Source organism: Thermobia domestica, chromosome 11 (assembly GCF_964235325.1).
Source record: "Thermobia domestica chromosome 11, izTheDome1.hap1.1, whole genome shotgun sequence".
Taxonomy (NCBI): Eukaryota; Metazoa; Arthropoda; class Insecta; order Zygentoma; family Lepismatidae; genus Thermobia; species Thermobia domestica.
In genome coordinates, this window is record NC_137464.1 from 181507932 (window position 1) to 181530339 (window position 22408).

The 22408-nt window shown below is 35.7% G+C and overlaps 1 long non-coding RNA gene across 1 annotated transcript in view; it reads left to right on the plus strand.

Moving 5' to 3' along the window:
• The first annotated feature begins 5910 nt into the window (after positions 1–5910).
• LOC145664598 (uncharacterized) overlaps positions 5911–22408 on the plus strand; it is a 44304-nt gene continuing 27806 nt past the window's right edge. Inside the window, exon 1 of the long non-coding RNA XR_014127474.1 lies at positions 5911–5975. This is a non-coding gene — a long non-coding RNA (uncharacterized LOC145664598). The remainder of the gene's footprint in view (positions 5976–22408) is intronic.

Here is a 22408-nt window from a genome sequence, read left to right on the forward strand (position 1 = left end):
TAAGAGTAGCAAGATGCAAAAGTATCTGAATGTTAATTATTTTATTGGACTGCGTACTTACTGTTGACTACGTATTTAATGGGAACTATTGAAAATGATTAAGTACAATATGTATTAAGCATATCAAAACATCACTTTCAGAACGCAATTCTCGGTCGGAGCGTACCTTTTTCTAATCCATTAAAGATACTTCCACATCTATATTAGTGTAATTGTTCGGTGTATTAAGCCATTCATCCTCTTCTCCGACATTGGAGACATGATTTAATTCTTCTTAAGGTTGAGAAATACCGTTCAGCGGTGCATGTTGCGATAGTACACTCATGTCCAAAATTATTGTCGCATGACTATAAATATGTTGTTGTAGGAATATAATTTGATAACGAACTATCCCGGTATTTCTTATAATGTTGGTATGTGTATAATCGGCAAAGACGTGTTGGTGCAAATTTCATGTCAAAAGAGCAGTAAATAAGAACAATAAAACGAAAATAAAACTTTCTTGTCAAAATTATCAAATTATATTCTTACAAGAAGACATTTTAGATATGCGACAATCATTTTGGACATGAGTGTACCATGTAAAAAGCTGAAAGAATTTGTATACATGCAATAGAATATACGATAGTTCTTTTGAATAGTTTATTAAAACATCAGCAGTAGTATGTAAACACTCATTTCCAGTCATACTTTTTCATCTATCTAGTTACAACTGATTTCCTTTTTTTCCTTTTTTTTTTGTCTTAATTGTGTTCAATCCTTTATCAATAACGTTTGTTTTCAACAGTAGGCGCAAAAAATTAAAATAAACTCCAGGCTTAATTACATTTTTACCACAAAATGCAATTTTAAGTACTCTGTTTTATGTTTGACGAATGATGACTTCAGTTCACTTATAAGACTGTCTACATATAAGCTTACATGAAATCAGAGATGAAATCACAGGGGGAAAATTGGTCCCGGTTCACCCAAATAAGATTCATCTGTTCTGTGTTTATTAAACTTGTTAAAGACTTAAACCAAATGAAGAAAAAGGAACTGAAAGAAAATATTTTTAAAAACAGTTAAACATGTGAATGCTTTCAAATAATCAAAAGAACTGAAATTAATCTTTCCACCTTGCTACTTTTATTTGACTAACTGTATGTACACAATTGTGAATTTAATACTAAAATGTTGCATAGTAGTGCCTGAGATTATATTATTTTTTAAAAGTTTTTTTTCTTTTTATATCCACATAAACGGAGAGTCCATACATTCATAAGCATCCTTTTGCTTTCTTATGAATAGTTTGTTGGTACATTTTCTACAGTAGGTGATTCTAAATTCACGTACCACAAGACCCATGCTTTAATAAAGCGCCATACTGAAAATATAATATTAATCCTATTTACATTTTTTTTTTTAATATTAGTCTGGAAGTAACGCTAATATGCAAACTTTGCAACATTTAAAAGTTACGGGTTGCATAAACATCTAGGTGAAAATGTTTATTCCTAATAACGTAAGACACTTCAATCTGTCAGTAGCGATAATTTCAAATAGTTCATAATCAGGTTAATAATTGTCATTTCAGTCTTGTAACTGACATGTATCGTTCTACAAGAAAACCATAGTTTCAACAACAGCGACACCAAACTTTTCAGGTTAAGTTTAGAGCTTTAGAACACATTAGAAAAAGTGGTAGTAATATTTAAACGTCAGTTTTACAGCAGGTCTACAATTGAAGTTGAGGCCTTCTTCAGTGAAATAAAATGAAAATATATATAAATTTAACGATCAGATTTACAAAGCTATGGATTGCTAATAAGAATCGCCATTGATTTCAGTTGACAAAAATTGTTAGCTTTGTCTGCACTTCCTGTATTACTACAATACATGACGTCTCCTACTATATAAATACCATATCTGCAACTGGTTCAGTTGATTTGTTCCTGCTTGCCTTACCTCGTGCATCCAAGCCGCAAGAGGCTATGTATTTGCTCCCAGGGACCAAGTTTCCTTTGATTTTGCTGTACAAGATTTAATATATTTTTTTCAACACAACGAAATCTTTCTTAAGCACTTCTAACCAATGGATCATATAAGATTTGAAATTTTCCATAACAATTAATTACATATTTATATTTTCCGTCATTTAAACAATAAATAATACAAACGCAGTTTCTTTAATTGCCCTTTATCTGGCATCTTCGAACTCTAATATCTCCAGTATCTGCTGAAAATTAGTCAAGATGACACCTTATAGACTAGAATATTCTACATTAGATTCCGATAAAACATTCTAAATGGTCTTCTTCCATATCTGCATTTACGGATAAATGAATTTAGTCAAATGTGACTTTAGAAGCCGGTGCGCTGACCTCGACATATTGAATGTATGTCATCTCGCTGGGCATAGACTTTCAAGCACTATAGCATCTGAGAATTTAGTATAGTTCCAACAAATATGACAGACCACTTTTCGACAAATCTACATATCTTAAACATAGAATATATCAAGGCTAGAAGATAAACATATAATTAGTAAGTTATTTGGTGAATAAACACAAAAGTATAAGATGATATGAATCTTAATGAAGACAAAAGAGCTTGGAATAACAGCATGGAATACCAAGGAAACTGAGAAACACAACAATAGAGCTAGATTCTTCAGAATAAGATTGTTCAGAAGATTTAAGAAAAGGAAAATGCACGATAAAAGTCTGGTAACAGCTGCTAGTAATAGTAATCTAGAGATAGTAAAAAACCTTAAAGAAGAAAAAAAATTGACTCGGCTCGGGTCCGAAGTTCATTATCAATTTTAAATTGGAACTTATCTGAAAAGACAAAGAGTGACTACATCTGGTAAATGTTTATCATCAGAAGACTTAGATAAAGGATGTTCGAATATTCTTTCATACTTCTATTGTGATTTGCAAATGTATCAGTGAACTTTGCTGTAATTTGGAACGAAAAAAAGTATTGTGACACAAAATGAATGGAGGAGAAAGGGAGAAAAGTCAAATTCGAGATTTTGACAGAGTTAAACGTGCATTATGATCCCTACATATATATACAGGATATTTGAAAACAATACCGACAACGTTTGGGAGGTAATTCTTGACACCAAGATAAGACAAAAAGTATAGACCAACCTGGGTCCACAAATGTTTCCTTTCGGCATTATGACCAGCCGAAAATTTGTCGAAAAAAAAACAGTTATAACTCGAGAACAAAATGTCGGATGAAAGACAGGTAAAAGGGAAAGTCGATTATTTTTAATCGTAGATTCTATTAATGTACAATTCGATGTGGTGCAGGGGCGACGCAAGAAGACTTCCAAAGAAACAGGAGAATTCCTGGAGTATTAATCAAAAGTTGACTGAGGAAAATTGACTAGAATCAAGTACATTATTTCAACGAACAAAATTCCTACTACATTGTTCAAGTTAGAAGAACACTTTCAGTGTTCATTTAAAGAAGAGATATACATGGTTGATTGATCTAGTTTGTCACAGCGCAAAATAAACCCTCGGAGAAGGAACTGTCCCTCCCATACACATACTCCTTGAGCGTTTGACGTATAGTTTACTAGCATCAGTTACCCGCTTCACTGGGTTAAAATAAGAAAAATTAGTAATATGTTTCGTTATTCAGTCACTTTTTACTATTACTGAAGCGCTCTCTGATATCGGTCATTTTCGATCAATTTTATATATTTCCCCCTCCTTAAATTGCGGAGCTGAATTTGAGTTGAGTTGATTTTGAGTTTAACGTCCTGTTCAGCAGCGAGACAATATGAGACGGGGACTTACTGATTAACGTGGACTCCGAACCACTTGAGCTCCCGCCGGGTGTCGAACCCGGGTCTCCCGCGCCAAAGGCGAGGGGACTGAATTTGAATTTAAACGATAACGGAAGTGTTACTGTTCATCTCCACGGAAGTGTTACTGTGACCACGAAAACTATGAATTCGGCACTAATATCCGTCACTTTCGACTATTTTTAAATATATCTCCTTTCCCCTGTCCTAAGTTGCAGCATCCAAGTGAAATGATAAAGTCCATTCAAGGCCCAAACCTCATCTATGTTTAAAATTTTATCGAGATTCAAGGGATTCAAGAGGTACGAAGTCACGAACATAGTGACTTCCATTTATATATCTATGTATATAGATATTTATGTTGCATATGAAAGCGCAGCTTAAATAATTATTAGTGTAAGTGTAATGCCTTGTATTTTATGAACAATCCACTACTTTAATTTGTCTCTTATCTTTCTTTTTCTTTTTCTTCTTTAATTCTAGAATATATCTTAAATGTGTTTACAATACTGAACTAATTTACGGTTGAAGTTCCTCTCATACACAGTAAAAAATGATTGTGTTAATTCAACTCAATTTTAACACAAGGCAGTGGTTCCAGCGTGGCTACCACTATGCGCTGTTAGTTCGTCACAGACCCCACTGTGTTGGCGTTTAACACAGGGGGTGTGTTACGTCTTTAACACACAACCGGTGTTGAGCGGTGTTAAATTCGGATCTGTGTTAGTATTTTCCGTGTTGATTCGACACCTGTCAGGGTCGGTAGTGTGCAGAAAAGTGTTGAGTGTTACTTGTGGCGGTGTTGCACCAACACGAAAAAAATAACACAGTGTGTAGTGTGTTTATTATTTTGTGTTAATATTACACCATGTCAAGTATCAATATAACAGTCCCTGTGTTACTTCAACATCATTTTCTTATTATTTCAACACACAATCTGTGTCATAATTCACTGCCAAAGCCATATAAGTAACACCGTTTTGGTGTTGATTCAACACTCCCTGTATTAAAATTCAAGATCAGACCACCAGATTAACACCGTTTTTGATGTTAGTTCGACTCCACTTCTGTGTTACTGCGACACCTATTTCGGTGTTGAAATATCTCCGTGTGTGGTTTGATGTAACCATTATTCTGTGTTGGAAAACCATGTGGTATGGATGCTTACACTTATCAAAGACTCTAATTTTAAAATAAGAATAGTAAGCTACAGAACACTTCATATACAAAATGTCCATAAAAATTTTTGTCGTCCTCCCCAACATTTATTGTGAAATATTTCTTAATAGTGCAAAACACAAGCTTCACCAACATCTTGTTCAAGAATAATAGGAAACTCTTACCTATATCATTACGACGTTGTTTCTCGCTGTTGACATTTCTTCAGAAACATTATGTAAAACAGTTGAAAACACATCGTGCGGTTTACATGTTGAAATTTTGCATATGCCTGGATTTGTTTTAAGTATTTCTTTCTACTGTGTTTGTCTGTAGCTTCAATTCATAAGCCTTTATAATTAGATGGCCAACATATTTGGCAATCACGCAGAAAACAACACCGAAGATTCTACACTTGTGTTAATTTAACACACAGGCTGTGTCATCTCAACCACCGGCATTTGACACACAACTCCAAATGGAGAGTGAGTTGTTCTAACCACCGGTTTGTGTTATATTTTAACACAATCGTGTTAACACATAGGCATGTCGTTGAAATAACAACCATTTTTTACAGTGTACGACCTAATCAACTTTCCCTATTACATATGTATGTTACCTGACTGTCTTTCCTGTCTCACTCCTATAAAGTTCCCCTATTAGAAATTTCGTATACACCTTTTGTTTGCTGTGCCCTTCCACTTTTCATGCCCTAATACGATTGCGATGCCCTGAATTATGTAAAACTTAAGAATCAGTGACAATATTAGATGGAAATAGGAGTACGAGTGTCCACCTCCGGTGACGACTCCTGTCCCTGCAGACATGTATTGTAATATAAAATTCCCAATTTCGTATACAAATATTTGCTGTCTCTCAATTTTTTTCTGTCCCTCCGCTTACCCCTATCTTCCGAAATTAAAATACTTTTCACTGAATATTTTACAGGTAAACAAACATTTGCGGACTCAATGAAGCAATCGGTGCAACTTGGTTTACTATTGTTGACTACGTAAGTCTTGTAAAAATGATCTTGATATGCTTGCTAAATCATAATATGAAATATGATAATACGAAGAGTGCTCAATAAATATATTAACAGGTACTAATGTCTAGATCTTATCAGATATGGATATTGAAGTTACTTGTGTTACTTTACGACACATTATCCTGCCACTATATTAGTGCCACTTAGTTAGGGCCTCATTACTTGGTCACTGTTGCATTTTTCCCCGTCCCTCCATCAACAGAAAATTGTCTGAACGATTCGTTGTCCATAATACGACTAATCGAATCTAGTTCGTACCTGTAGCATTTCTCACAATCAACTTATAACAGTAGTTCTGAACTTTTTGAAGAATTTAACCCCCACTTTGGGATACCATACAACACCTTCTTTATAAATAATACCAACAATAACACATACACATCGTATTAAAAACCACTTTAATGGTGACGCACCGACAAACTGTCAACAACTTCTGGAAAATTAAATGAAATGTTTCAGTTTAAAGTCCCACTATTACGCACTTTAGACTAAGGAAAACGATGATCAAGGCAAGTGAAGGATGATGGAAGAATTGCTGGAATAATAATGTAGGAGGAAACGGGAGTATCACAAGAAAATCCACAGACACGATTATGTCCACCACAAACTTACTTGGCCGGGAGATCGAACCATAGACCCCCACGTAACAGAGGTAAGCGCTCTACCACTGAGCAACCGTGACCCCCACAACTGTAGAGAGGCGCGGGCCATCAGTTAAGAATAACTGACTTAGAAAAACGTACTTATCTTTTCCGGACGAAGGAAACTCGGCGAATTCCTCATTCTGATCCTCTGAACGTTTTGTACAATTGTTTATCACACTCAGTATTTACTAGAGCGGTACATCTATCAGAATTATAGTTTTTCCTCCAAAGTCGGGGCACGGTGGTTTAGTAATAGAACACTCACTTCTGGTGCAGAAGTAATCTCGTTCGATCCCAGACCATAAAAGTTCATTGTGGACAACATCGTAACATCATTGTGAGTTTTCTCACGAGTATCCTGTTTGCTCCTACATTCTCATTTCACGAATTCTTTCGCAAAATTAGCTTCCATCTATTATACGTTTCCATTATTGAATCGGATTTGAATTTAATATCCCTTCGGTAGCGAGCTATATGAGTCGTGAAGATACGGCTTAAAGTGGGATCCGAACCACATGCGCTCTCGCTGGGTCTCCTATGTCAAAGTCACGTACGCTGCCCACATAGCCATGATTGATATTTCTGTCTTCATCTGCCTAGAAGGCATAAAAATTAAACATAATGAACTTCATATCACTTTAGTTTTTCCTCCGATAGCCAATTTTGTAATGAAACAAAGTAGATCAATCAAATATGTTTGTTTCTCCTTTTTTCGAATTCTAACGATGCTCTCCTGACTTGGACGACGTGTCTTTGTTCGTTGAAATATCCTATTTAATTATGGTTAATTTACCTCAGTCAACGTCTGATAAAATATCCCAGGAATTCTTAAGTTTCTTTGAGAGTAATCCGTGCGCCGCTCCTGCATCAAATCGAATTGTGTATTAATGGAATCTACGGTTTAAAATAATGGACTTTTCGTTTCACCTGACTTCAATCCAACATTTTGATCTCTAGTTATGACTGTTTTTGCATTTTTCTGACAAAATTGTCGGTGTTGTTTTGAAACACTCTATATCTATAGATGTACTGTATATCGCAAAAAATCCAGAAAGAGTAGTTTTCTGGTCACACAAACATAAAATTTATGTATCAAATAGAGATTTTATGCGAAGCTACAAGCCACACTCTTACACAACACGATGAACTAGCATTTACGGTATAATGCTAGCTAGCTTCCTTCACAGCTCAGAGTTTATACGAGATATAGGACTACAATTCAGTTCAGGGATTAAGCTGTAGTTCACAAAGTATGAAATTTTTAGTGAAGTAAGAAAAATAATCTTTTAGCTCATTAGAATTGTTTTACATGACATTATTTTATTTTCTATTTATTTACCAAAAATCGAGCATTTATATACTGAAATATAGTATAATCTGACTAGCTGAAATATCCAGTCTTTGCATGGTGTGAGTAAGGATTATGCTAAATATTGGGAAACAATGGAATAAGTGAAATAAATAACGAAGATCAACAACACTTTCGGCGTTGCCGTTCATGTCGATTCCCAGACCAGTCGACATGAACGGGAAGAATAAGGTTTATACAATACGAAAAAAAAAAAAAAAAAGAAATGGGTAACACATATAACGAATAGTAACCGTTTCCACGATCGATTCCCGGGCCAACATTAAATAACGAACAGTAACGCCTTCAATATTGTCATTTGCAATTTCCGGGCCAGATGACTTGTTCCTTCTTTGTCTAAACTTCGGTTCAAATATCATCGGGTTTGTACCAATCAGCTTAACGACCACGGAAACTATGCATTTGACACTAATTTGGTCATTTTGAACGTTTTATTCTTCACCCATTCTCAAACCTCCTCCCATGGCGATCTGGGCCAACAGAAAATATATATTTGAAAATAAAGAAGTGAGTGAAATAACTAAACGAAACGACTTCGGCTCAGTTCGTAGGTTTCCTTAACAAAATTTCCCTCAACTGACACATTTTCCTTTTTCTGATCAAATTTTCCCTAGTTTGTATATGAAATGAAATCTTTCTGTTGTACGTCCCACGAATATGCCGGCTAGGCTAAAGAACACGGTGATGATGAGAAGTGAATGTAATGGTGGAATGAATAATGTGAGAGGAAACGGGAGAACCGCAAAAACCCACGGACACGGTGTTTGTCCACCACAAAGTCCACTTGGCACGAGCCGGAATCAAACCAGGGACCCTACACAACAGAGGTGAACGCTCTACTACTGAGCCACCGCATCCCCTCCCTAATTTGTGGAGTGTCCAATTTCTATGGCAAAAATTTAGCTGTATTAAAGGAAGTGTCAATCATATTTGTTTTTCCTTCTATTTTTCTTTTTCCTTCACCTTTTTAACAAAAAATGATATACTTAAACATAACCAATCAACAATGGGTTAAAATTATGCTCAAATATGCACACACATACCCACACTATTACTATTCCATTAGTTTATTTCTGAAGAACAAAGAAAAATTTAAGATTTATATTGGCCAATCACTTAGCATTAAAATTTTCCTGAATTTTCACGTCTTATTTTTTCCCTTTTTGTTTAATTTACCTACTAAATTTCCCTATATTAGGAAAATTTCCCTCAAACTGTGAACACTGCTTCGGCTTTGTCACTGTCGATTCCTGAGCCGGTTGACTTTGCTCATGTTGCCTAAATTTAGGCTTAAATGTCATCAAGATTATCACCAATGAGCTTAGCGATCTCGAAAACTATGGACTCGATATTAATTTTTGATTATTTTCACATGTCACTTATTTCCCATCCCCTCATCCCTTGAACCCCTTCTCCATTAGGAAACGGATTGCAGTGAAAGTATAATAGTGAAAATCCATACTGTTCCCACCTTTCTACCACCTGTCACCCTCATGTCAATGGGGGATGATGGACTCGTAAGTATCGCAATCGCAACGCAAGTATTGCAAGTATCAGTATTCATCTCACTAACTTCGAAAACTGTGAACTGGAGACTAATATCAGTCACTTCCGATTTTCTTTATATCTCACTCATTTCCACCTCATCTCTCACCTCTGTACCGAGGGGGGATGAATTGGGAGACTTAAATAGCATCAGAAGTGTCACTATTCATCTCAGCAACCCCGAAATCTATTGGTTGGACGCTAATATCTGTCATTTTCGATTATATTTATATGTTACTACTCAATTTTTCGCATACATTAAACAAATTCGCACTCCCGCTCTCCCCTTAAAATATGTATGTTCTCAATTTAATATCATACGATACTTGGAGGGCCTAAAGTTGATAATGTTAAGCACAATTTTAGTTGGTGCAACAGAAACTCACATTTCCTTTTATATAATAGATAATAATTCTAATCCCTCTCCTTTTTCTTCCCACCCCATTTTCTTCCCTTCTAGTTCAAATATCAATAAATGCTGAAACGTGTATATAATTACTGTAAATGATAAGTCCATATACCAAATATCATGTCTTTAGCTTTCAGAAGTTCCGAGTTATATAGATGTTTTGAATGTAATAATAACCATCCCTATTTAGATTAATTAGCTTAAGAAACTTAACTTCTAACTTAAGAAACCTAATTTAGATTAAGTCTAAGTTGAAATGATTCAGTATGTGTAAATTTCACTTCCATCTTCGTTTTCTTTTTCCAAAATTAAGTTGTTTTTTTTTAATCACGCAATCATTGGAAAACTTGTCTATCTTTTGACAACAGCACAAACAATGATAAATGTAATCAGTTTGAAAAATCTTGTTCTAACAAATTTGAAAGACAACTGGCTAGGTTCTCGGTAATTTGATATAAAGCAATATAAGTTGTGTCGTTTGTTCTAAATGAGATTTTGATGCTTTACCTCCATATGCAACACTAAGGTTATGAAGGACGGAACCTACTACTAACGTGGGTTTCCAACCACAGCCGCGACTTGACTCGTGCACAGTTGGCTGGTGATTAGATCACCATGCAAGATCAACTCTTAAAGTATAGGCTGCTCTTTTTTATACCCTCTTGCCTTCAAGAAACATGCCTCCGGCTTCGGCTACTTGTTCTAAAATAATGCGCTCCTTGCGCAATGATCTCTTTTACCTATGACACACAAACTCACCAGCTTCGACTTGATTTTTCAGCTTAGTAAATTAACTCTAACAAAAAAAGAAATAGAAATCAAGACTTTTCTGTTAACATATATATAGTGCTTGATTTTTTCTTCTAGCCTGAGCGCCATAATAATACAAATTCAATTTGATATGTAGGTCTACATATTTTGGCTTTAAATTATCTAGGCACCAGATTCGTATTTCCACTCGCCTTGGCGACCTGGAGCCCGGAATTCCCCAGCCTTGGCGACACATGCGCTCGCAGTGGCATTCGAATACACAACAACATGTATTCTTTTACTTTGAGGAGCTAACAAAATAATTTAGAAAATTTCAACAGTATGAATGTTCTCTTATGCGTATCGCCGAAAATGGTAGAAGGAGAAATAGCTTATGTTGAGGTTGGTGGACTCTGCTTCGAACACCTTCTATGGACGAATTTGCTATTATTAGGGTGGATGCCCCAAATATGGAATGCCTTACTAATGTGGAATTCCTATACGTTCTGCTGGATCTCTGTCGTTTCATGGGTAATCTGCGGCATATAATTACGCAGAAGTTAGGAGATAAGGATAGACCAAAAGATCTCCATTAGAAGCCTTTTCTGTGGCGTACGGTAACCCGAGAACTGACTACAACACTGTCGGAACCGTCCATCGGTTTCTTACTCCTGTTCGAACATACTTCACTTTGCGATATCGAAACCAACGTATTCGTGACCTACAGAGCCTACTGTTCTCTACATACTCATATCAACCCTGGTACTTATCGGTCAAGAAAGTAGGAAGTCACTGGAGATAACCGTTACAAATTGTGACACAAATTGAAATTTTCATTGCAGTTTGCTACACAATCTGCAAATTGTAAAAAAATAAAATTAAATTAAATTAAATAAAAAAAATTTAAAAATCGCTAATGTTTAAAGGTAGTTGGTGAGTACTTCCAATTAAATGACCGTAGCCAAACGCCCTCTATAAAAATTGTTGCGTCAGTACCACAAAATTCTGAAAGATGTATTTTTGGATAGCGAACATATAGTTTCTAAGTGAAGTCTTGACCCGACTACAGTAGATCAAATAGCTTTGGAGCTAAGGAACTTTAAAGTTCATTTTTTTTTCATGTTTTCTTCAGCCTATAATCCGAAAGGAAGCATTTGTGCACCCAGGTTGGTCTATACTTTTTGTCTTATCGTGGTGTCGGGAACCACCTTCCAAACGTTGTCGGTGTTATTTTGAAACACCCTGTATATCCACATCCCAAACTGATGGAGGAAGGTAGTTAACTCCCTTGCCCCCTTAAATAACGCCCCTACTCAAAGTAAGGCAATAAATGTTTTTCGATTTTTTAAACCTTCTCAGTATTTTTTCTGGAGACTCAGGTTATCAGATTTTATGGACATCTTGTAGCTATGTTCAACGTTTTGAATATAGATTATTTTTAGAAACTTGCCTTCAAGGTTTCTATAAGCTTCTATAGCATTGTCAAACCATTTGAGAACCCTACTTTAATAGGCATTACTCTCTCTCTCTCTCTCTCTCTCTCTCTATATATATATATATATATATATATATATATATATATATATATATATATATATATATATAAGAAACTTTTTTTGTGGCGATTAATCTTTGAGTTCGTTAGTTGTTATTTTTACCTACATTATTGCTTTGGCGTTTTTGCCTTAAAACGTTAGCAAAATTTGTCAATGCAGGTAGCACAGGATAAGAACTTTATATTATTGTTTCTACTACTGATCTGTTGAACTAAAAGAAGAAAACAAGAAAAATGTTCAATTGATAATTTCCTTCCGTTACCCCTTTCTCAACATCTAACCCGTATATTTTCACTTATAAAGGTATTCATATGTTGCTTACATAAACATCACCTCAAATATACGACAATTTCATTGCTATTAAGAAGCGTTACTTGGTAAACTAAAAGTCATTATTTAACTTAAAAATTATGTTGAAAAAATATAGAATTAATGTACTAATTCAACTCTTTTATATACACGTCTTTACGATTATACACGTTATATCAATACCTTAATAGCTTTTTATCCTTCTGTTTAGTTTTCGACTTCGTTTTACAATTGGCAGCACTCTAACACTCGGAGAGTTCCATCTTGGTACTGTGGATAGTGTACACGTCTTTGGTGCGAGGGACACGGGTTCGATTCCCGGCGGGGCTCATGTTCTACGGATCACATGTTAAGCTGTAGGTCCACGTCTCGTATAGCATCACTTCTGAAAGGAATGCTAAAATCCAATCCAACATTCGAACTGGTAAATTCCGTACAGATATGTACATTTCCATTGCTCACATTGCTCCGCTTGAAAGTCATCCGTGCAAACCCTGGAAGAGTCTTGAATTGTTCTAGCAGGAAGTTCTGGACGTAATCCCATACTCGGAGGCGAATGCCAGGATAGATATGAACACGCCAATTGTTTGCAATGTACTGCTACACTCACCCAAGTGTCGGATGACACTCAGACGGGCAAGGCCCTGATAGATGTGAACACGGCTTAATCCAAAATGCAACACGTTAGTGATAGTTTTGATAAGCGCAAACACGCCGGGGAACAATAAGGAAAATAGTGTTTCAGCCAGTTTAAAGACTCTTCCGGTACCTCCGGATTCATAAAGTAAGATGAAGTATGAGCCTTCGTCCATGATGATTCACCAAGTGATGACGGAAGTCTTATCAGAGTTAGTGGCCATACAATGATGACAGTAATGTCTCAGATTATGAAAAGGAAGATAAATAAAAGTAACTGACACCAGCGGAGATGGAATCGTCTGCAGTTGCTGGAAATTACGTTATCGAAAAAGAATTGACTTGCCGAGAAGCTAGTAGGATGTGTTTCATGTTATTACATGCTGGGAGTTCTCAATTCCTTATGCATTTCGCGAATTAGTGATAAGAGATTGCTTCTGAAGAAGTGCAGAATAAAGACTAGTTTTCCCAAAAAATAAGCCAAGACGTTTTCTTTCGAAAGATTGGTTTGAAAAGAAAAAACTCCCAAGTAGACAAAAGGTTTCTAAAGCTCGATTGTGCTAGTCCCACTGAAGTAAGCATTATTTTGTTTCCATTGTGTCTTATTTTGTTTCCACTCAATAAGAGAATGAAAAGGAGTAGTTTTTGTAGTGTTGATTGGTTCTCAAATTGGAGAAAGTTGAATTCGAGGGTCACTTCGTTTCGAACATACGTTTATGTTCTTCCCTAATTGTACTCATCGGTGGAACTTTCTTCAAAAGGATTGGTTTGAAACTCGGAAGCAGTGTTGAATTCAGGCATGTTCAAGAAGGGGCTGAGCATCCCCTTGAATATATATGCGCCCCCCTAGAATATCTATAATTACACATGCATTGAAATATTTGTTTTTTTTTATTTATTTTTTTCGGAAATAAAAGTCTTAAAAGCAAAGATTTTTTAAAAAGAAAATTAGTTTCTTCTTTTACCCAACCTAATTGTTCTAAGTAACAAACCGCATTCTCATATAAAGTCAACTTAAATAAGAACCTGGAAATTAGACACAGACGCGCACAAGCGCTTTACAACGTTACTTAGGAAAAAATGGCAATATGTTGGTTATTGTAACCAACCAGACAATAACAGGTCGTGAGTTTTGTTGCGACAGATTCCTGCTGCTCTATTGCAATTTGGAACAGAGCCCCTTCTCAAATTTTTACCCCACTTCCCCGTAGTATAAAAGTCTGAATTCAACACTGCGTGGAAGCATACTCGATGGAGTTCAAAAGCAGAAGCTGTGAAGATATTACCTAGTCAACTGGATCAGATTATTGATACACTGGAAGAATTGCATGAAATCTCGACTGAAATCCTTGATGCTTGAGGAAATACAGATCCACTTTTTCAAACATTCATTCATGTAACTTCATTGCCTTTGATTCTAGTTTGAAGTTCTCCAATACGTTGATCCGATCCAAAAATTGTGCAATCTAAGGAAATGATTTCACACCACACTCTTACTTAGTTGCAGACTATAGTGACTAAGTTGATACTTGAAGATTCAACCTGCCAGAGCACGCCATACATGCAGTAGAAAAAACTTGTAGACAATGAAACGTGACAGTGAAATTATGTTGTAGAAAAAGATGCATGTCTGAAGAAGAATCAAATGGTGAACCTTTGAGTGCATAAGCCGAAATTAAGTACTCCATCAATGAAGTTCAAGCCGTTCTAACACTCAATGAAGTTCTAGATGAAATGAAACAAATATGTGATCATTTATCCCAGATACGAGACCTAATCGATAATTGGGATTTCTCAGTCCCGCTGCTATCTTCGTACAATAGCAATAAGACGAAAATGAAGAAAGGCTGAGAGTTAGTCGATCTTATTTGGGATTATTGTATCCTTACAGGGATTGTAAGGACAAAATACGTTCACTAAGATGGCGTACAGGAAGAAAGAAAATGCAGCTAGTCTTTTCCCTGTAAGGCATCTGAAATACATATATTTTATGAGTCTTGAAGTCTAAAAGAGTGGCAACTGCACTACAAATTTTGATTCCACTGCTTATATCTATCAAATCATGTTAACGGATCTTCAGTAAAATGAAGCTAATAAAATTGTGCTAGCGTTTTACTTGAGCCAGGGAAGACAAATCTGCTGTTCTTTCCATCGATCATGAAGCAACATTAATTTTGGATTTTAAGGATATAAGTTAAACTTTTGCAGCTACAAAAGTTCAAAAGGTTTCATTCTGAATGTTAACGCTAAATAGATTGGCGAGATAGTAGTGCCGTAGTTGGAAATATCTCATAAAAATATATATTGAATAATCATTTATGCAGATCACACTTGCTGCACATAGACCCCGCCTCGTAAAAATACAAAAATAAAACAACAATTAAAATTACAAAAAAAAGATGAGGCGTTGGATTGTAAAGTGGCGCAACTTTTTTTTTTTTTTTTAACTGAGATTAAGTCATTTCCGTGAACTTGAAACCATAATCTGTTGGATGGCAAAGCTGCGTATCTCCAAGTTAATAGACCACGCCATAGGCCAAAAGTTGGCAACGCAAGGAACTGGTTTTGTCCGCTTTTTCTACCTCGATTCTAATCAGTCTCAACATCTCACAATATGTCTCAAAACTGAGTTGCACTTTGCCATCCAAACGCCTCAAATGATAAATTTTACATAAAATCGGGCTAGTAAGATAGAAGTGTGCTAGTTAGAAATATTTCATATATCAATATATTCTGAACAGTCATTTATGCAGATAATATTCCACATGAGCTCCATAAGAATTGAAAAAGATACAATTAGAAATACAAAAAATATATAAATTAACATAAATGCCCGTCATAATCTGGCTATTAATCTCCACGCGATAATGGGTAGTAACGGAAAACAAGAATTCGGGCAAATAGAAGCAGCGTCCACTCAAATTGTTTTGGAAGCTGATCTCGATTATATCGATTATATCACTTGCCCTGGTTCTTACTTAGGCTTGCGCCGCCTCTGACACAATTATTTCATGGATTATCTCCATTGTCAAAAGATTACATTCTTTCATTAAAAAAGGAAAATAGTTTGTATTTATTATATAGCTAGAAATCAGTACAAAGAAAACAATATAATTATTTGTCTTTGATTAGGCATATTTGATTAATTTGTTGTTTGTTCCTGACTAAAGCTCAAGAAATCTGACTAGATATAACATCATGTAACGTGAAGTGTATAGGCCTATATTTAGGCAGTATTTATTATTTTCAAAAATAAAATCAATAATATCCGAACTGTCTAAAATTCTATCGAAAATGTTGATATTCCAGTGTATACGTATAAGCGACTCGTAGTACAGTATGTACACAATTAAACTATACAAGACAGAAGACATTATGCATGTATCTGTGTGTGACAAAGGCTAAGAGGTAGGGATAGGGATAAACGTGTATTGTGGAAAACAGGTGGGGAGAGTGTGTGTGTGTATATATGTACACGAAACATTTTGCTGGTCACAGAGATTTTCAGCAGGGGGCTTCAAAATGTGTCATCTCCTACCCAACAACCCCTTCTGTAAATTCCCAACATTGTTACTCATTTGCCTTTTAAAAAAAAAAAAAAAAAAAAAAAAAAATACCGTCAGTACATGCCATGATGTTACAGGCTTGACCACTATGATCTGAACATCCTCATCATGGTTCGGAATCAAGGTTTATGTAATGTGTGTTCGGTTATACGTTTATTTTTCATTTCCCCCTCCTCCTCTTTTTTCTTTTTATATATACACACACGTAGTAGATGTGTATAGTAGGCGGAGCTATATGTTTGTCAGAAACAAAAGTAGATACAGGGGAGGGATTAAAAGGAGAAAGATGAAAAAAGAGAATATAACGGTAACATGTCATGACGTCACATCCGCTAAACCAATTAGAAACAAGACAAACAGTAGTATAATGATGGACTGTTATAGTTTTGGTTGTCTGACCAATAAGGCAAAAACTCATCATCTCTTACCGTGCTCATCTCATAGAATTTAGTACAAGAGAGTAAGGCGAGAAGGAAACAGATGCTATGGGAAAAGAACCTGAACTTTCTGTTTTTGCTCAATCTTGTCGCTTGTGCTTTCTTTTTGTCGCTTTGGAGACAGTAATGCATGAAATACGAACCAAGTAGTAGTAGTCACGTGTACACCACGTTAAGTAGTTCGGTTATGGCGTGCTATTTTCTCAACTAATATTTAACCCGTTTTGGTAGAGAGATCAGTGTATATTCTTGGAAACGCTTAATCGGTTGCAGGAAACTACTTCTCGCTATATCTTACCGTTTCTATTCTATAGTGATTAACGTTAAAACCGGAAATGGTTTGTTTCGACCACTTCCGGTTTCAATATCACCTAAATCAACGAACTCTGATTTCTAACTTTTGACCCTCAAAATTCTGGCCAAAAATGATGGTTAAGCCATCGAATAGTTCTTGAAATTTTTATGTCTCCCCGACGTTCGGACACACGGTCGGAGTAAATCAAACTCCTCAAAAATAAGGAAGTAGCTACAACAGGCGTTTGATAACTCCATAGCTTTGAAATGAAAGAATTGTGTTTCGTATTGAAAATAAATTTATTTTTTGACACAAGTCTTCTTTTACCTCGATACACTTTGTGCAATGGTTTTCCATCATTTTTATACCTTCCAAAAAATAAATATGTAAAATGCTGCAAAATAGGCGTTCGTGGCAAGCGTGATCTCTTCTTAAAATATTTTTTCATTGAGCCACGTCTCTGAAATGAAAAACGTCGAAGAGCATCAAATTTGAAGAATACAGTGGATGAGGTAGCTGTTTGGCCTCGACAGTTTCGGCCATGGTAATTGCAGAAGCATTGCCCTGGTGTAGGTTATTTTTTTTTTTCAAGTGGGACCAGTTTTTCATCAATTCTTTGTGAATACGATCCAATAAGAAGGCATAATAGGTTACTGCTCACTAACAATTTTACTCTTTTCCAAGTAGTCGATGGAAACGATGCCATGGTAATAATAATAATAATAATAATAATAATAATAATAATAATAATAATAATAATAATAATAATAATAATAATAATAATAATAATAATAATAATAATAATAGCCAGCTAATGCAAAGGTTCTTGTCTTTTCTTAAAAATATTAAGTGAACTCTTTCAGATCAACGTCTCAAAATTACGTCCCTTAGGCTAAGGGAGACGGTTGGCTTTTTCTAAAAGATCACAATCTCCTACTGTAATCCACTGCTTCATTGTCTTTGCTATCTGGTTGTTAGTATGTATCTAAGTTTCATCAACAGTGACACAATGCCTTAAAATCTCACTTGGGTTGCACTTTCACATGTATATACAAATGGGAATCGAATAGTTGAATGTTGTTCAAATGTCGCTGCAATCAATTATCATCTTTCACGTGCTCGATAAATTGTTAAGATTGTTCTGCCTGCAAAGATTTTAAGCAAATAGTGTAATGTCACTCCAGTAATAAACGAAGATAGTGATGAAGATTGAAGGTGTCCTTCATTTTCCTTGTAATGTTTTCTAATTCAGGAAAGACATTGTAATAACAACATTTTGCATATTTTGATATTATCATCATCTTGTTCATATGACAGAGATAACCAAAAAGTTGTTTTCTGTAAATCACGATTAAAAATATTGACACTAAGGCAGATGGAAAATCAGTGACACTAACGTTCTCACGTGGTTACAACGATATTGTATATCAGTGAATTACTTTCATTTTTATCTTGTTATTTTGGGCAACGGTGCTTAAAAGTACACAATCTGTTGTGAAGAAGAAGAAGAAGAAGAAAAAGAATGTATAATACAAGAATCTTATAAAATAACATTTTATAAGTTCCTTGGTATAATATATGTGTGTGTGTCGATAGTTACAGTAATGGTAGTTACAGTAACAAGATATATTTATTTGTTTAAAAGTTGCTATGACAACGGAAAAAAATATTATTAACGGAGAATTGAGAATAAAAGGTTTTTGTGAAGTGTATTAGATGTGTCTAATTTCCAGGCTATGCAATTGCTAGTTCTTGTGGTGCATGATGGTGGTGACTTATCTTATTATTCGAATTGTGGGCATAAATGTAACATATAAAACAGAGAATTACGTATGAAGTAAGAAAAATGTTATATATTAGTAAAACTGTTACATGGTTTCTGGAAGAGGTACGATAGTGATAGTTATATTGCTATGTGGAACCATTCATGACTAGTCAGAAACTCAAAATCGACCATTTTTGACTTCTAAAATATTCGTGCCGGCCAAAACAGTAATGGGGTAACGTGGGTTGCCTATCCTGTAGGCAAAATATAGTGCCACAACTTTGTTTTTCTCATTTTACATCAAGCTGCGCCGCAGGTATCAAACCACGGTCAAAACATATTATAGGTGGGGTGAGGTTACTTCTACGGTGGAAAACAGAAGGTGGTCATTCTAACATAAGCAAAAGATTTGAATTCGAATATTTTCGATGCGTTTTTCACCAGAAATTTGAAGGACAAATATATTGCTTCTTGTTTCCTGTAAAGCCCTTCAAGCAAAGTATGTTGTATTTTGTTTTACCTTCGTAATTCAAATCGTTTTCGAGATATGAACACTTTTTTACTTTGGAATTTTCACCAATAACTTCGAAATTCGAAGGAACTTGACGTTGATTTTTTGCCAATGTTATCTTTGGATATGAGGTACCTTCAAGGTGACCAGACGTCCCGTTTTAGCCGGAACAATCCCTTTTTTCCAACAGTTCTCTCGTTTTATCTGATTTTCGAACGGGACGCCTAAATGTCCCGTTTTTAAGTAAAAATGACCTAGGTGTCTCGTAATTATTCAAAATATAAATTGTCAATGCAAATTCTACTCTCGTCCGTACCAACACACGTTGCCAAGGTTCAGGCGTGTCTAGAACTTCTGAATTTTCAAATGGGAAATGAGTGTTCGTGGTTCAAGTGGAAATTGAGTGGGAATTCTGAGTGTTCAACTAGTTAAAAGAATTGTTGGGTAGAACTTGCAATCGGGAACCATTATTTGTTGTATGGTACACGCAAAGTTAGAAAGGGTGTGTTATCACTCTTACTTGTGTATTTTGTAAATTAAGAACACTACAATTTTCACTTGCTGAGTCCCAAAATGCAATCTGGAAAAGAGATATTCCCCCGTAGCCGATTCGTATGCGTCCCGTTTTCGCAAGTGAAAATTCTGGTCACCTTGGGTACCTTTGGTATAATTACAGCAATCCATGTAAGAGCACTTTTCACCCTCTTATCCGGCTATACCATTTGGTTTAGATCCGGTCAGTAATTACATGCACACACACCTGGAATGAAACTATAAGCTCCAGTATGCCTATAAAATGAGTGTTTCTTCCGAGCACACTCTCTCGGAGTTAGTCAACCACTTCTCGGAGCTAAGGTAAATTACATTACGATTACATGTCACTTTTGTGCAGAGCATGTCATTTAGCAAATAATGTCCCAGTGCAGCACCCTCATGTTTTTATTTGGCTCCTCGGACAGAACTTTCTGGAAGAAAACTTCAATATAGCCCGACATAAATAACTTGAATTGCTGGGTCCAGTAGAATTATAGCTAAATATAACGCAACAAACTGTCACAAAGTCAAATGAAGAAAGCAGTAACTAGGAACGTTTTATTCTCAATCAACTGTCATAAATATATGTCAATAGCGCATTGTATTAGTTTATAATTTCCCGTAATTTCAGCATCTCAGATAGGGGTGTCCATCTGCAAAGATCAGAGTGTAGCCTCCTAAATTTACCATTCTTCTCTCAAATTTGCCATTATTCCCCCCAAATTTACCTTTCTCCCCTCCAAAAGTACCTTTCACTGCCGAAAATTAACAATTATCCTGTTTGATTGTACTATTTTATAATGAATAAAATATGTTCCCCGAATAAACTTTCATGAGTGCAACTTGCACATTAAAACCTACCTATAGGCATCCCTGATCTCAGACAAGTCATTGCTGTTGAACTATAAAAGCATTGTAAAAACTAAATTAAAAAAGAAAAGGGAAAAACGTATTGATTGACACGGTTAAGAAAGTCTAGTTTGATTACTTCATTGAAGCTTACAAATTTAGATGCAATTGAAACTTGTTTTCAAGACAACAGCCCGAACCTGAAACCCTCAAAACGTTGGGAGTCTTGTTGTCTTAATCCGAACGAATACTGGTCTCTAAGGATCTTTCGAGGCAGGGCCATATAAACCAGCAACTACCATTTAACTAAACTGATATTTGTTTGTCTGTCCATCCGTTTGCTTCTTTATCTGTCTCTCTCTCTTTTTCCATCCATCCATCTCTCCTGTCTCTTGTGTCAAGTCCACGATAACTTATGTAAAAATTTATCGGATTTTAACAAAACCTAGTATATGCTTTCACCAACCTTAGAATAATCTGTTGTTTAGATTTGAAAAAATAGGAGAAATATTATAAGCTTGCATTTATAGGTGATGTGTAGCGGTCCAACGACGATGGACACGTTCACATTCCAGTCGTTATCGATTAAGCCATGTGGTTATCATTGGCACACGTGTAAGACGTCGCACGTCTGCGAAGATCCATACCTAACAGTGTACGTTAAACTGTATGTTCAGACACATTTGTGCTTTACCCACTGCTTAAATCTGTTAATGTCTGCTGTTAATTGTCACAGATTGTGCCCTATTATGCTGTACCAACGTCGACAGTCTACGACGACCAACATCTTTAGTGGCCATTCATTGTCTTGTGATTTGGTGCTGGTTTCACCGTCTTTTTCTTGCCTTTGGAAGATACTAACCGCAGCCATCACGAACACTCAGCAAGTCACCGAGATGCTCGTTCTCTGCCATCTGATCATTACTATTTCGCTCCAATCAATCTCTGACCTTTTTCATTCTATGAATAAGCATCACAATGATCGAGTGAGTTCCTGTCACCTTCTAGCGAGCAGTTCTGCTGTGCCCCGTACCTCTTAAGTCAGCCTCACGACTTCATTCAAATACTAGTGAGTGGTCATAATGTTTTGGCTGGTTACTGTATCTTCCTAGATATTATCAAATTTTCATAGAAGTTTCGTAACAATTATTTGATGTGATACAATCTGACATATTTTCTTTCAGGCTTCCCAATCATCACCACTACTTGAAGTTGAAATTTG